The sequence below is a fragment of the Babylonia areolata genome, chromosome 17 (assembly GCF_041734735.1).
Source record: "Babylonia areolata isolate BAREFJ2019XMU chromosome 17, ASM4173473v1, whole genome shotgun sequence".
Lineage (NCBI taxonomy): Eukaryota > Metazoa > Mollusca > Gastropoda > Neogastropoda > Buccinidae > Babylonia > Babylonia areolata.
The window spans coordinates 23779632-23791847 of NC_134892.1; the positions used below are offsets into that span (position 1 = coordinate 23779632).

Below are 12216 nucleotides of genomic sequence, written 5' to 3' on the forward strand. Positions count from 1 at the left end.
TTGGACGCTGTTGTTTTTTGCAATCGATTTCATGAATGACTACATCATATTTCCGTAGTATAATTGCTTCGAAGGTTCAGAGAATCGTGCAGTGATGGTTTCTTGGTATATATTCAGTGTATTCATGGATCTGAGCGTTGCTTTGGAAGCAATGTTCATCCCAGCATTTCGGCGTCTGTGTTTATAAGTGTTACTTTGGAAGCGGTATCAATCACAGCATTATTACGTGTGTGTTTTAAGTGTTGCTTTGGAACATTTACATTTATGGATAAGGACATTTTTGTCAACCTCTATAAAACAATTGTTCGACCAATTTTGGAATATGGCAATATAATTTGGTATCCCAGACTAATAAGACAGTCTAAAGCAGTTGAACAGGTGCAAAAGAGAGCAACTAAAATTATACCAGAGTTAAGAGATTTGGACTACCCAAACCGTTTGAGACAACTAAACTTGCATTCACAAAAATACAGAAGATATAGAGGAGACATGATACAAGTATTCAAGATAATTAATAAAATGGTTGACACTGACCCCTGCACCTTCTTTTCTACTAACAAACTCCATGTTACCAGAAGCTCAAATACTAACCTTTTCACAACATTTTGCAGAACAAATATTCGTAAGTTTTCTTTTAGCTTTAGAGCAGTTAAAGGATGGAATGCACTGAAAAATTCAACAAAAACAGCTAAAACTATTGACCAGTTCAAGAATCTTCTAGACAATGACTCTAAATCATTAATAAAACCATTCGATTTTGATGAATGAACATTTTAAAATTTTCATACGCATGAACGCAACCCTAAACTATTTCTATATTAAGAAGGGGCGTTGAAAAGCCAAAAAGGCTTATGCTAGAACGTTTTGCTATGGCCTATGCTGAGAAAATTTTCAGAAAAACAAGAAAAACACGCCAATGATTTTAATTTGCTTATATTTCAAAAAGTACTGAAGATAAGTGCATAAAAGTATATATCAAATGAAAGGAAAATGAACCAAGATTTTGTTTTTGATACTCACATGTTCAAATAATGAGTCAATCTGACAGAAAAATTCCATCAAATGCATTAATAAAAAAAATTGGGACTGTCATTCCATCATGTAGGTGCTACAATATCAACCAGGTGACTGTTGTGATCAACCACACACACTGTCAAGGCTGAGCAACAGTGTCCAGGTGCATAAGACTCCAACACACTCCACACAAAGAATGAAAAGGGTGTACTCACCCAGGATCTACCGCCAGTAAAAACGCTGTGTGTGGTACTTGCAGAAACAGTCTTCAAGACACAGTGCTGGTTTGCTGGGGCAGTAGAACCCCACATCCTTTCTTTGTCCTTTCTTCCAGCAGACTGCACCTCCTTTGTGGCCAGGCCTTCTGTGGGGTAGGTGGGATGAAGTGTCATCCACACAAGACAAACAGCGTGGTCATCTTTAGCAGTGTCTTGGTCACCAAAAATCATGGCACTAATTACATCCATCTGAAGTCCAGGAGTGTACTGCTGTTGCCTGCTTTTTTGTAGAGGATGTGTGCATTCAGCATGGCAATTTGTAGAAAATGCACACACAGCTATTTGTACCACTTCAGGGTTTTCCTTGTGACATCGTAGGGCTGCAGCTGTTGGTCAGGATGGTCCATGGCACCCATGTTTTTGTTGTAATCCAGAATTGCTGGAGGCTTGTTTACTGCCTTTTGGTCTTGCTGCTGCTGGTCTTCAGTTGTAGGTTTGTGGCAAGCTGTCAACTCCAGATAGTCCAGGATGAACATCATGATCATCAGCATGCTGCATACCTGAAACACATTGCATAAAAGACTAAGTCTGTTGGGTTTGGTTTTTTTTGGTTTTTTACATGTAAAAAGATCATGAAATGGTACCATTTTATTTCTGATTGTTTTCAGAAGCTGAAATACAAATACACACATACCTACCCCACCCCCACCCCAAACCCCCAAAACACACACACACTGAAACTGGTTCATGGTTTGCCACACCCCCTTCATTCTCTCTCTCTCTCATACAAAACAAAATGACAACACACACACACACACACACACACACACACACACACACACTTCTACAAGTGTTGCATTTACAAAGTAATTTAGGCATACAGTTCTGTATATCATTCTCTGATTTCAGTTTTATAAACATCATCTCTTCCCCCCCCCCCTCTCTCTCTCTCTCTCTCTCTCACTCACTCACACACACAACAACAACAACAACAACAACAACAAACCAATACACACTCAGGAACGAACACACAGAAAGCTGCAGGCGAGCGACACACGCTGTCATCAACAATGAGCCAGCCAGCAAGCCACGCCCCCCTGGGCTGTGATGGGCAGACACAGTACCCACGTGACCGACTCTCTCTCACTCACACACACTGATCAGTGACTGACGAAGCTACTTACCACAGATAACACATTCAAAACACACACAATGCAGTCATATTCATTGTTACAACAAACGGAAAGCAAATAATAAACTGACAATCCTCGAACACACCCACCTGCATCTTGAATCAGCTGAGCTTGTCTGTCTTCAGTTTCGTCAAACAACTCCAACCTCCCACCCCCCTCCACTGTCAAAATCAGCGTCTTAGGCATCAACTTCACGCAGTTCTGTCTCATTCAGTCCACAATCTTCATCTCTACTGTTTGCATCACGAAAGAATTCTTTCAATACAAGTGCAAGTTTTGGGGTTTGTCTACGTTCAGCCATGGCTTTGCAAACACAACTTGAGCTTTGTACAAACTTGCAAAACTTTCGCCATAAAAATGACAATCCAGTGAATAATTTTAGCTTATGGAACTCAGGAGATAAAGAGCTCTCAGGGGAGCTAATTTAATGGTTAGCAGACTATTTTCTGCAATGCGGAACTCGAAACATAGAACGTTGTAACATGACGTACGGCGCACGTCAATACAGCATTGCTGAGCGACATTTCATGACGTACGCCGTACGTCAACAGCGCAGTCAAGAGGTTAAAAAAAAAAAGTCCCAAATTCTGTACCTGTACCTGTATTCATCATGGATCTGGAATTGCTACATCTGTGTTTGTGACTGAGTGTTGCTTTGGAAGCAATGTTCATCCCAGCATTACAGCGTCTGTGTTTATAAGTGTTACTTTGGAAGCAGTATCAGTCACAGCATTACTAAGTGTGTGTTTTAAGTGTTGCTTTGGAACATTTACATTTATGGATAAATGGGGGGGGGGGGGGGGGGGGGGGGGGGGGGGGGGGGGTAGAGGGAGGAGTGTGGGATAGTGTGTGTAAGCGCACGCGCTGCTTTCAGTGCAACTCTGTGTGTGTGTGTGTGTGTGTGTGTGTGTGTGTGTGTTTAAAATTTACGCCTGCGTTCTATTTTCTGTTTACGATTGTGCAATACCCCATTCAGAAAGGGGCTATGGCCCAATCTGAATAAAATATTCGCATTCTGTGTGTGTGTGTGTGTGTGTGTGTGTGTGTGTGAATGAATTTACCTATCTAGTCATATATATTTCTTTATAAAAAAAATGTGTGTGTGTGTGTGTGTTCTGTCTGTTTTCAATACAGTTCTCTTTCTCTGTGTGTGTGTGTGTGTGTGTGTGTGTGTGTGTGTGTGTGCCCACTTTCCAATCCTCGTTTCTCTCTTACCCACCCCCCTCTCTCCCTCCACCTTCTCTCTTTCCTCTCTTCCTCCCTCCCTCTCTCCCTCTCTATATATCTCTCTCCCTCTCTCATTCTTCAACTCTCTTTCTCTCCCTCCACCTCTCTCCCCTCACCTCTCTCTCCACCACCTGTCTCTCCTCCCACTCACCACCCCTCTCTCCCTCTCCACATCTCTCTCTCTCTCTCCTCCCACCCCCCCTCTCTCTTTCTCCCTCCCTCCCACTCACCACCTCTCTCTCCACATCTCTCTCTCCTCCCACCCCCCCTCTCTCTCTCCCTCCCTCCCACCACCCCCTCTCTCTTCCTCCCACCCCTCCTCTCTCTCTCCCTCCCTCCCACCACCCCCTCTCTCTCTTCCTCCCACCCCCCCATCTCTCTCTCCCTCCCTCCCACCCCCCCCTCTCTCTCTCCCTCCCTCCCACCCCCCGTCTCTCCCTCCCTCCCACCCCCCCTCTCTCTCTCCCTCCCACCCCCCTCTCTTTCTCCCTCCCTCCCACCCCCCCTCTCTTTCTCCCTCACTCCCACCCCCCCCTCTCTCTCTCCCTCCCACCCCCCCCTCTCTTTCTCCCTCCCACCCCCCCTCTCTTTCTCCCTCCCACCCCCCCTCTCTCTCCCTCCCACCCCCCCTCTCTCTCTCCCTCCCACCCCCCCTCTCTTTCTCCCTCCCTCCCACCCCCCCCTCTCTCTCCTCCCTCCCACCCCCCTCTCTCTCCTCCCACTCCCCCCCTCTCTCTCCCTCCCTCCCACCCCCACTCTCTCTCTCCCTCCCTCCCACCACCCCCTCTCTCTCTTCCTCCCACCCCCCCTCTCTTTCTCCCTCCCTCCCACCACCCCCTCTCTCTCTTCCTCCCACCCCCCCCTCTCTCTCTCCCTCCCTCCCACCCCCCTCTCTCTTCTCCCTCCCACCCCCCTCTCTCTCCTCCCACTCCCCCCTCTCTCTCCCTCCCTCCCACCCCCCTCTCTCTCTCCCTCCCTCCCACCACCCCCTCTCTCTCTTCCTCCCACCCCCCTCTCTCTCTCCCTCCCTCCCACCCCCCTCTCTCTCCTCCCTCCCACCCCCCTCTCTCTCCTCCCACTCCCCCCCTCTCTCTCCCTCCCACCCCCTCCTCCCTCTCTCCCCCTCCCTCCCCCCTCTCTCTCTCCCTCCCACCCCTCTCTCTCTCTTTCGCTCCACCTTCTCTTTCTTCCCCCTACCCCTCCTCCTCATCTGGGTGTCATCCCGATACTCCTCCGTGTCGATACTGCCCCCGTGTCGATACTCACCCCATGTCGATACTCCCCACCCCACCCCTCCACGCCCCCCGTGTCGATACTCCCCCCGTGTCGATACTCACCCGATACTCCCCCGTGTCGATACTCCCCGCGTGTCGATACTCCCCCGTGTCGATACTCACCCCGTGTCGATACTCCCCCGATACTCCCCCGTGTCGATACTCCCCCGATACTCCCCCGTGTCGATACTCCCCCGATACTCCCCCGTGTCGATACTCCCCTGTCTCGATATTCCCCACGTGTCGATACTCCCCCGTGTCGATACTCCCCTGTCTCGATATTCCCCAAGTGTCGATACTCCCCCCGTGTCGATATTCCCCACGTGTCGATACTCCCCCCGTGTCGATATTCCCCACGTGTCGATACTCCCCCCGTGTCGATATTCCCCACGTGTCGATACTCCCCCCGTGTCGATATTCCCAACGTGTCGATACTCCCCCGTCTCGATACTCCCCCCGTGTCGATACTCCCCCGTGTCGATACTCCCCCGTCTCGATACTCACCCCGTGTTGACACTCACCCCGTGTCGACACTCCCCCAGCTTGTTAATCCCTCTAAAAAAAGATCCAAAAACAGGCAAACACACATGGATGTATACAGCTGTGACTGATAATGCTTTCTGCTTGATCAAAGATGTGTTGTGGAATGATGAATGTGTTATAAATGTGTTCTCTTCTTACAACCGTCTGCCTTCTAAGTTGAGCAGCAGTGCGCGACGTGTGTGTTTGGTCCCCTTTGTTCGATGCCTTGTAGTTCACACGGGGTGTATGACACGGACTTAGACTCGATCTTTTACCACGACTCAGTGTATATACGGGGGAACGCTCTCTCTCTCTCAGGAAATAACAGGAATCACACCAAGCCAAGTGGGGAAAGTCAGGACAAACGACAACTTCTTCTTGCTCATACTCTCCCAGACCTGATAATTGCCGGCACACTCAAGTATCGGTGCACACACACGCACACACGCACACACACGCGCACACACACAAACACACGCACACACACACAAACACACACACACACATGCACACACACAAACACACACGCACACACGCACGCTTTCTCTCTCTCTCTCTCTCTCTCTCTCTCTCTCTCTCAAACACCTACACACACACACACACACACACACAACCACACACACACTCTCTCTGTCTATGGGTCTGTCTCTCTCTCTGTCTCTCTCTCTTTCACATGCAACCACACACACACACACACTCTCCCTCTCTCTCACGCATGCAACTACACACACACACACACACACACACACACACACACACACGTCAACAATCATACTCCGTTTTGTGGGGACAGGGGTGGGGATGTGTTTGCATGCTGGCTATGTCTCCACAATGCTGGCCAAGGAAAACATTCCCGCAACCTTCACATTGTGACTGCACATGTCATATTGCCCTCAGACAGTGGCAGACGCTCCATTGTGTAATGAATGGCAAGAAGCACAGTCACGGTATAATTACATTGGAATCAAGCAAGCTTTAGCCGGTGTAGTATCCCAGATTGTCCCCCATCCAGGAAACGTCCCTGCGGGACAATTTGAAAGCTGGAAATGTCCTCCGGTGTCCTCAGAGGACATTTTCAGCAGTCATACTTCTTGCGTTTTAGCCTCGTTCTGAAATGCCCCTCCCCCACTACCCTGAAAATGTTATTTACTAAAAGGTCTTGTTTGTCTCTTTGCCTTTTTCATTTTATTCTCTATAAAGGTACCTTAGCATATTTTTTCTAAAACCATATACCAGTCTTGAGTTTTACTCATTTGCACTGATTTGATTGTATAGTTCCAAAAAATCTTATATATTCATACACAAATTTTCGGCGAGAGGAAGTTACGGGATAAAAGGGGGGGGGGGTGGGGAGGGGAGAAGAGGGGGATATTTTCAAAATTTTCATGATAGTGGGGGGCATTTCAGAACGAGGCTAAAACGCAAGAAGGGGGACACTTTGGCCGCTGAAAATGTCCACAGGGGACATTATTAACGGTGAGAAAGTTCCCGGGGGACGTTTCCAGGTGACGTGACCCTCAGATTGAACGCTTTCACCGCTCGGTTGTTACCCACCGTTCTGCTTCTTGAAAACCACTTTACACAGATCACGTAGGCAGTCTACATGTTGAAGGAACGGCCAGAGGATAATAGCAGTGATATCCAGCCAGGGGAGGGGCTGCCCGCTTTTGTTGAAAGCTGCTGGGGCAGATACACACACACACACAGTGGAAAAGAGAGTCAAAACAGACACAAAAAGTTGTGAATATTTAGCGCCCAATCGGAATGCACCCAGCACCACTTCTGACAAAAAAAACTGTGAGTTTAACTGTACCTTGTTGTTTTGTGTTGCGTAGACTAGTGTTGTGAGGTGTCGTGTGGTGCAATGTTAGTTACGGTTTGAACTCTGTGAATGATAGTGTGAATGTGTGAACGAGTATGGATAAATCTATTGAAGGTTTTCTGCATATTTCCCTGTGTGTTTGTGCGTGGACAGCATTATACGTGAGTGGGAGGTTTTCTGGAAGCAGCCGGGCTTCCTCTCATACTGATCATTTGACATGTGCACACAGCAGCAAAGACCGAAGAAATGTGCAAACACAAATTAGCTTTTATTCAAGACTGGCATAGCCTCTTTAATCCTGAACAAGCCACACAGGACACATGGACAATACAGAACAAACACATGGTTGCCTCGGTGGTTTTTTAACTGAAATTAATAAACAATGAGGCCAGGAGATTAAATGATTAACAAAGAGTAAAGAGTGATAACTCTCTCCACACACAAGGTACATATCTTCAAGCCAATGCTGCTTATGCTACGGTATAAGAGCAAGCCATGCGCTTCCTTTTTTGAAGAATTGTCTGGGTTTGTTCCAAGATAACTTTTATTTGGAAATTAACAAATAATGAGGTCAGGGGATGAAATGATTAACAAATAGTGAAGAGTGGTAACTCTCTCCATTCACAAGGTACACAACTTCAAATCAGTGCTGCTTACGCTACCGATTCAGCTAGCATACAGGAAAATAAAAGGTACATTGGAACAAACCCACACACTTCCTCAGAAAAGGAAGCCCCGGGCCTGTCCTTATACCGATTATTTGACATGTGCAAAACTGGCATAGCCTCTTTAATCCCGAACAAGCCACATAAAACACATGGACAATACAGAACAAACACATGGTTGCCTCGGTGGTTTTTCAACTGGAAATTAACAAATAATGAGGCCAGGAGATGAAATGATTAACAAAGAGTAAAGAGTGATAACTCTCTCCACACACAAGGTACATATCTTCCAGCCAATGCTGCTTATGCTATGGTTTAAGAGCAAGCCTGGTGATTCCTTTTTTGAAGAAGTGTCTGGGTTTGTTCCAATGTACCTTTTATTTACCTGTGTGCTAGCTGAATTGGTAGCGTAAGCAGCATTGGCTTGAAGGTATGTTACCCTTTTCTACCTATCCTTAACCCTATGGTCAGGTCAGGTCATTAGATTTGCTACTGGTAACCTGTAACCCAGTACAACCTGTTCAGGGTCGGGTTGCCGGCGACTAAACCGGCACTCCCACCGCTCCCTTCTGGGACTGGTGAGGCGGGTGGCTAGACACCCTTATGGAATTAAAAACGAGATCCATAAAAGGGCGTCGGCTCAGGAGAGCCACCGACGGCCATCTAGCTCCACCGTGCTGTGTGCATGCCACACACAGTTGGCCCCCGGGGTGTGTCTACCCATGCATGTGAAGTCTGGATCCAGCAGAATCTGCGGAAGAAACCTATCGGTTCAATGGAGAGGAAGGCGGTTACAGCAACGCACTGTGGAGTGCAGAGAGCAAGATGAGACACCGAAAGGATATCTTGGTTATCCACTGCATCCATGCTCATTCTCCAGTCGTCTCGACTTAGTCTTTCCACTGGAAATTGGTGGACCCGGACGAGAGAGTGAGGTCGACGTTGCGCAACTCCTCTTCACTTTAAACAAACTCATCGTGCAAGTCATCAGTTATCCTTAATGACCTTTCATCATTCATCCCTTCATCACCCCCAAGTCCTGTGGTGACAGGCGAGCGACGAAACGACAGGTGTGGGTACACTGGCAGTCGCAGCTGCAGATCTGCACGCAGGCAGCTCAGGCCATAGGGTCGTTCTTCATCGACAGGAGCAGCGATGGAGCTCAGCAGCCATCTGAGCGTCTGAGCAGCCCTCTTTAGGAATGCACTGCTCACCTCCCTGGCATAAGGAAGGGGCTAGAAAAGGTGCCCTAAAAATTGTCTGCTCCATATCACCCTGGCCAGCATACCGCAGCTGGCGGGGACCCTACATCAGCGGTCAAAACAAAGAGAAAGAAAAGAAAAAAAACAAGGATTGTTCCTCTCACCATTGGTGCTTGGAACATAAGGACTCTCCTGGACAGAGATGACACAGACAGACCCCAAAGGAGAACGGCACTTGTTCCATCCGAACTCGCCAGATACAACATCGACATCGCAGTCTTGAGTGAGACTCAGCTTGCAGGCGAAGGCGAGCTCTATGAACGGAGATCTGGTTACACCTTCTTCTGGAGTGGACGAGGAAGCGAAGAGCGACGCGAGGCTGGCATTGGTTTTGCAGTAAAAACAGCACTTGTCAGCAAGCTAGCTGGAATCCCAAAGGGAATCAACGATAGGCTTATGACCATGAAACTCCCGCTGGCATCTGGCCAGAAGCACCTCACCATTGTCAGTGCCTACGCCCCAACCATGACCAACCCGGATGAAGTGAAGGCGAAGTTCTACGAGGACATTCACTTTGTCATTGCTGCTATCCCGAAAGCAGACAAGCTCATCATTCTTGGGGACTTCAGTGCTAGAGTTGGCTCTGACTACATCTCGTGGGATGGAGTGATTGGAAAGCATGGCGTGGGCCACTGCAACCCAAATGGATTGCTTTTGCTTCAGACCTGTGCAGAGCACGAACTGCTGATAACCAACACAGATTTCTGCCTCCCTACCTTTAACAGGACAGCTGTCAGTCTATCTGTTTTACCTTCATTAAGATATTTGTCATTTCTCTGTCTCTCTTTCACTCCCCCCCTGGCCCCCCCACACACACATTCAGATGCGTTCTTTATGTGTGTATATGGGCTTGCGTGTGTGTGTGCCCGTCTGGCAGGTCTCAATCATCATCCGTTTGAATGTTTCGATGGTGTAATTGTTGTAGTTCCTTGATTTGCCTTTCGCTCTTGAACATCAGTCGTCTTGCCACTGTTGTTGTTGTTGTTGCCGTCATTGTTGTTGATATTAATGCATTGTTCCTGGTTCCCTGTGATGTGGTTTCAGCGAAGAGATCCCCAAAGAACAGCAGGGCAGGACGCAGACAATGGAGATGGGGAGTGCAGTGTCTTCACACAAACTGCTGATACTGCTGTTGGTGGTGATGATGATGATGATGATGACCATCGGTGGCACAGACGGTGCTAACACCTGCACTGCGAAGACCACGACTTCTGAGACTTCTGTCACCTGCGATTTCGGCAGGGACATCTCTGAGACCCAGGAAGACTTCAACATCAGGTTCTACTTCCCTGACACTGGCGCTGACTCTGGTCAGTGAGAGAATAGCAGGGAAATCTATCTATCTATATAATATATATATATATGTATATTTGTGTGTGTGTGTGTGTGTGTGTACCCGAAAGGCCATCACAGTGCTGATTAGTACACTCACTCCCTACTAATTACCTGGTCTCAAGTAATGACTGGTGAGAGCGTTCCCTACCAATTACCGCTATACACGTTCTGACATTCAAAAATTAATGTCCACGCCTCACACAGCTGGGAATGGACAATGCTGAATGGGTCTCTTGTCTTGCCTCATTAGCATAGCAAAACATCAGACTACTGGTATTGGCCAATCTTTGCTTGTCACTGAGGTTTCAAGCAATTTTCATTCCAGCCTGGACTGAGTGATTGCGTGTGTGACAATGGCCTCTCAGGCTCAAACACGTTATTCTCGAAGAGACAAGAAATTCGTGCTTTCAGCTTTACAAGATCAAAGGGATGGCTTTGACTTGGAAGGGGATGGAGAAAGGAGAGTTATTTTAGTCCATCAGAAGGAGGGCAATGTGTACTGGACAGTGAAACTGGTGTGAGTGACAGGGGGAGGGGGAGGGGCAGTAGATGTGGCAAGTGACAGGCAGTTGGAATGGAGAGGGTGATTGGTGGTGAATATCCTAATGAACCACTGGCTGTTGCAACAGAGGAAGGGTTGTTTGATTGACGTTTCTTTTCCAACACTTCCACCATACATGGGGCAAGACACACACAGACAAAAGTTACAAGGCATGATAGACCACGCCCCCCAGCCCCTTGAGTTGAAGTAAGTTCACTTGCAGTTTGGAGAGGCTCCCATTCATTCATCATTTACACTCAAATGGGATTCTAAGAGTGAGATTTGTGGAAAACAGTGCTTTTTCATGAATAGTGCAGACTTCACCCATACACGTTCCATACGACCCTTACATTTTACATTATGAAAAAATACCATTTTTTTTACCTCCTGCTGTACAGAAAGCATTTTAGAAGTTAGGAGTTATGAAACATTGTGCTGTCATTATTTGATACCTCAACAATTGTGTGTCCAAATTTCATGAGACTGTTTACTTGTTATTTTTTAACAATTAAAAACAACAACAAAAAAAAAAAACCTACAGAGAAGCGCACTCTTACAAATCACCCAGTAGGGAGTGTACAACGTGAACAAAGGAATGACAAAGTTTCTGATAGGCATGTTTCTGAATGAGCTCAACTTCTAAGAGGCGTTATTTTCCAGCTCGCTTCACATACGTTTCTGTCCTTCTCCTTGCATGTATGTTTCTGAAGTTATTTACAACACACAGCATGATGCCACACCTGTTGCAGTTGCCACTTTCAGTTCTCACTTTGTTGTTTTCCATCGACGGGCGCAATAGCCGAGTGGTTAAAGCGTTGGACTGTCAATCTGAGGGTCCCAGGTTCGAATCACGGTGACGGCACCTGGTGGGTGAAGGGTGGAGATTTTTACGATCTCTCAGGTGTGCAGACCTACATGGCGGGGTAAAAACGGTCATACACGTAAAAGCCCATTCGTGTGTATACGAGTGAACGTGGGAGTTGCAGCCCACGAATGCAGAAGAAGAAGAAGTTGTTTTCCATCAGTTTCATGTGTGATTTTTGTTGTTGTTGTTGTTTTAATCCTATGTGGAAGAACGTAAGCATACAAAACTAGGGCCTGTTGGTAATATACACATATATATCTCAATATATTATTACCTAT

The 12216-nt window shown here is 47.3% G+C and overlaps 1 long non-coding RNA gene across 1 annotated transcript; it reads left to right on the plus strand.

The window, feature by feature from the left end:
- The first annotated feature begins 7069 nt into the window (after positions 1-7069).
- LOC143291550 (uncharacterized) lies at positions 7070-10515 on the plus strand. The gene is made up of 2 exons (XR_013056536.1): positions 7070-7245; positions 10242-10515. It is a non-coding gene; the product is annotated as an uncharacterized LOC143291550 (long non-coding RNA).
- Positions 10516-12216: the final 1701 nt, after the last annotated feature.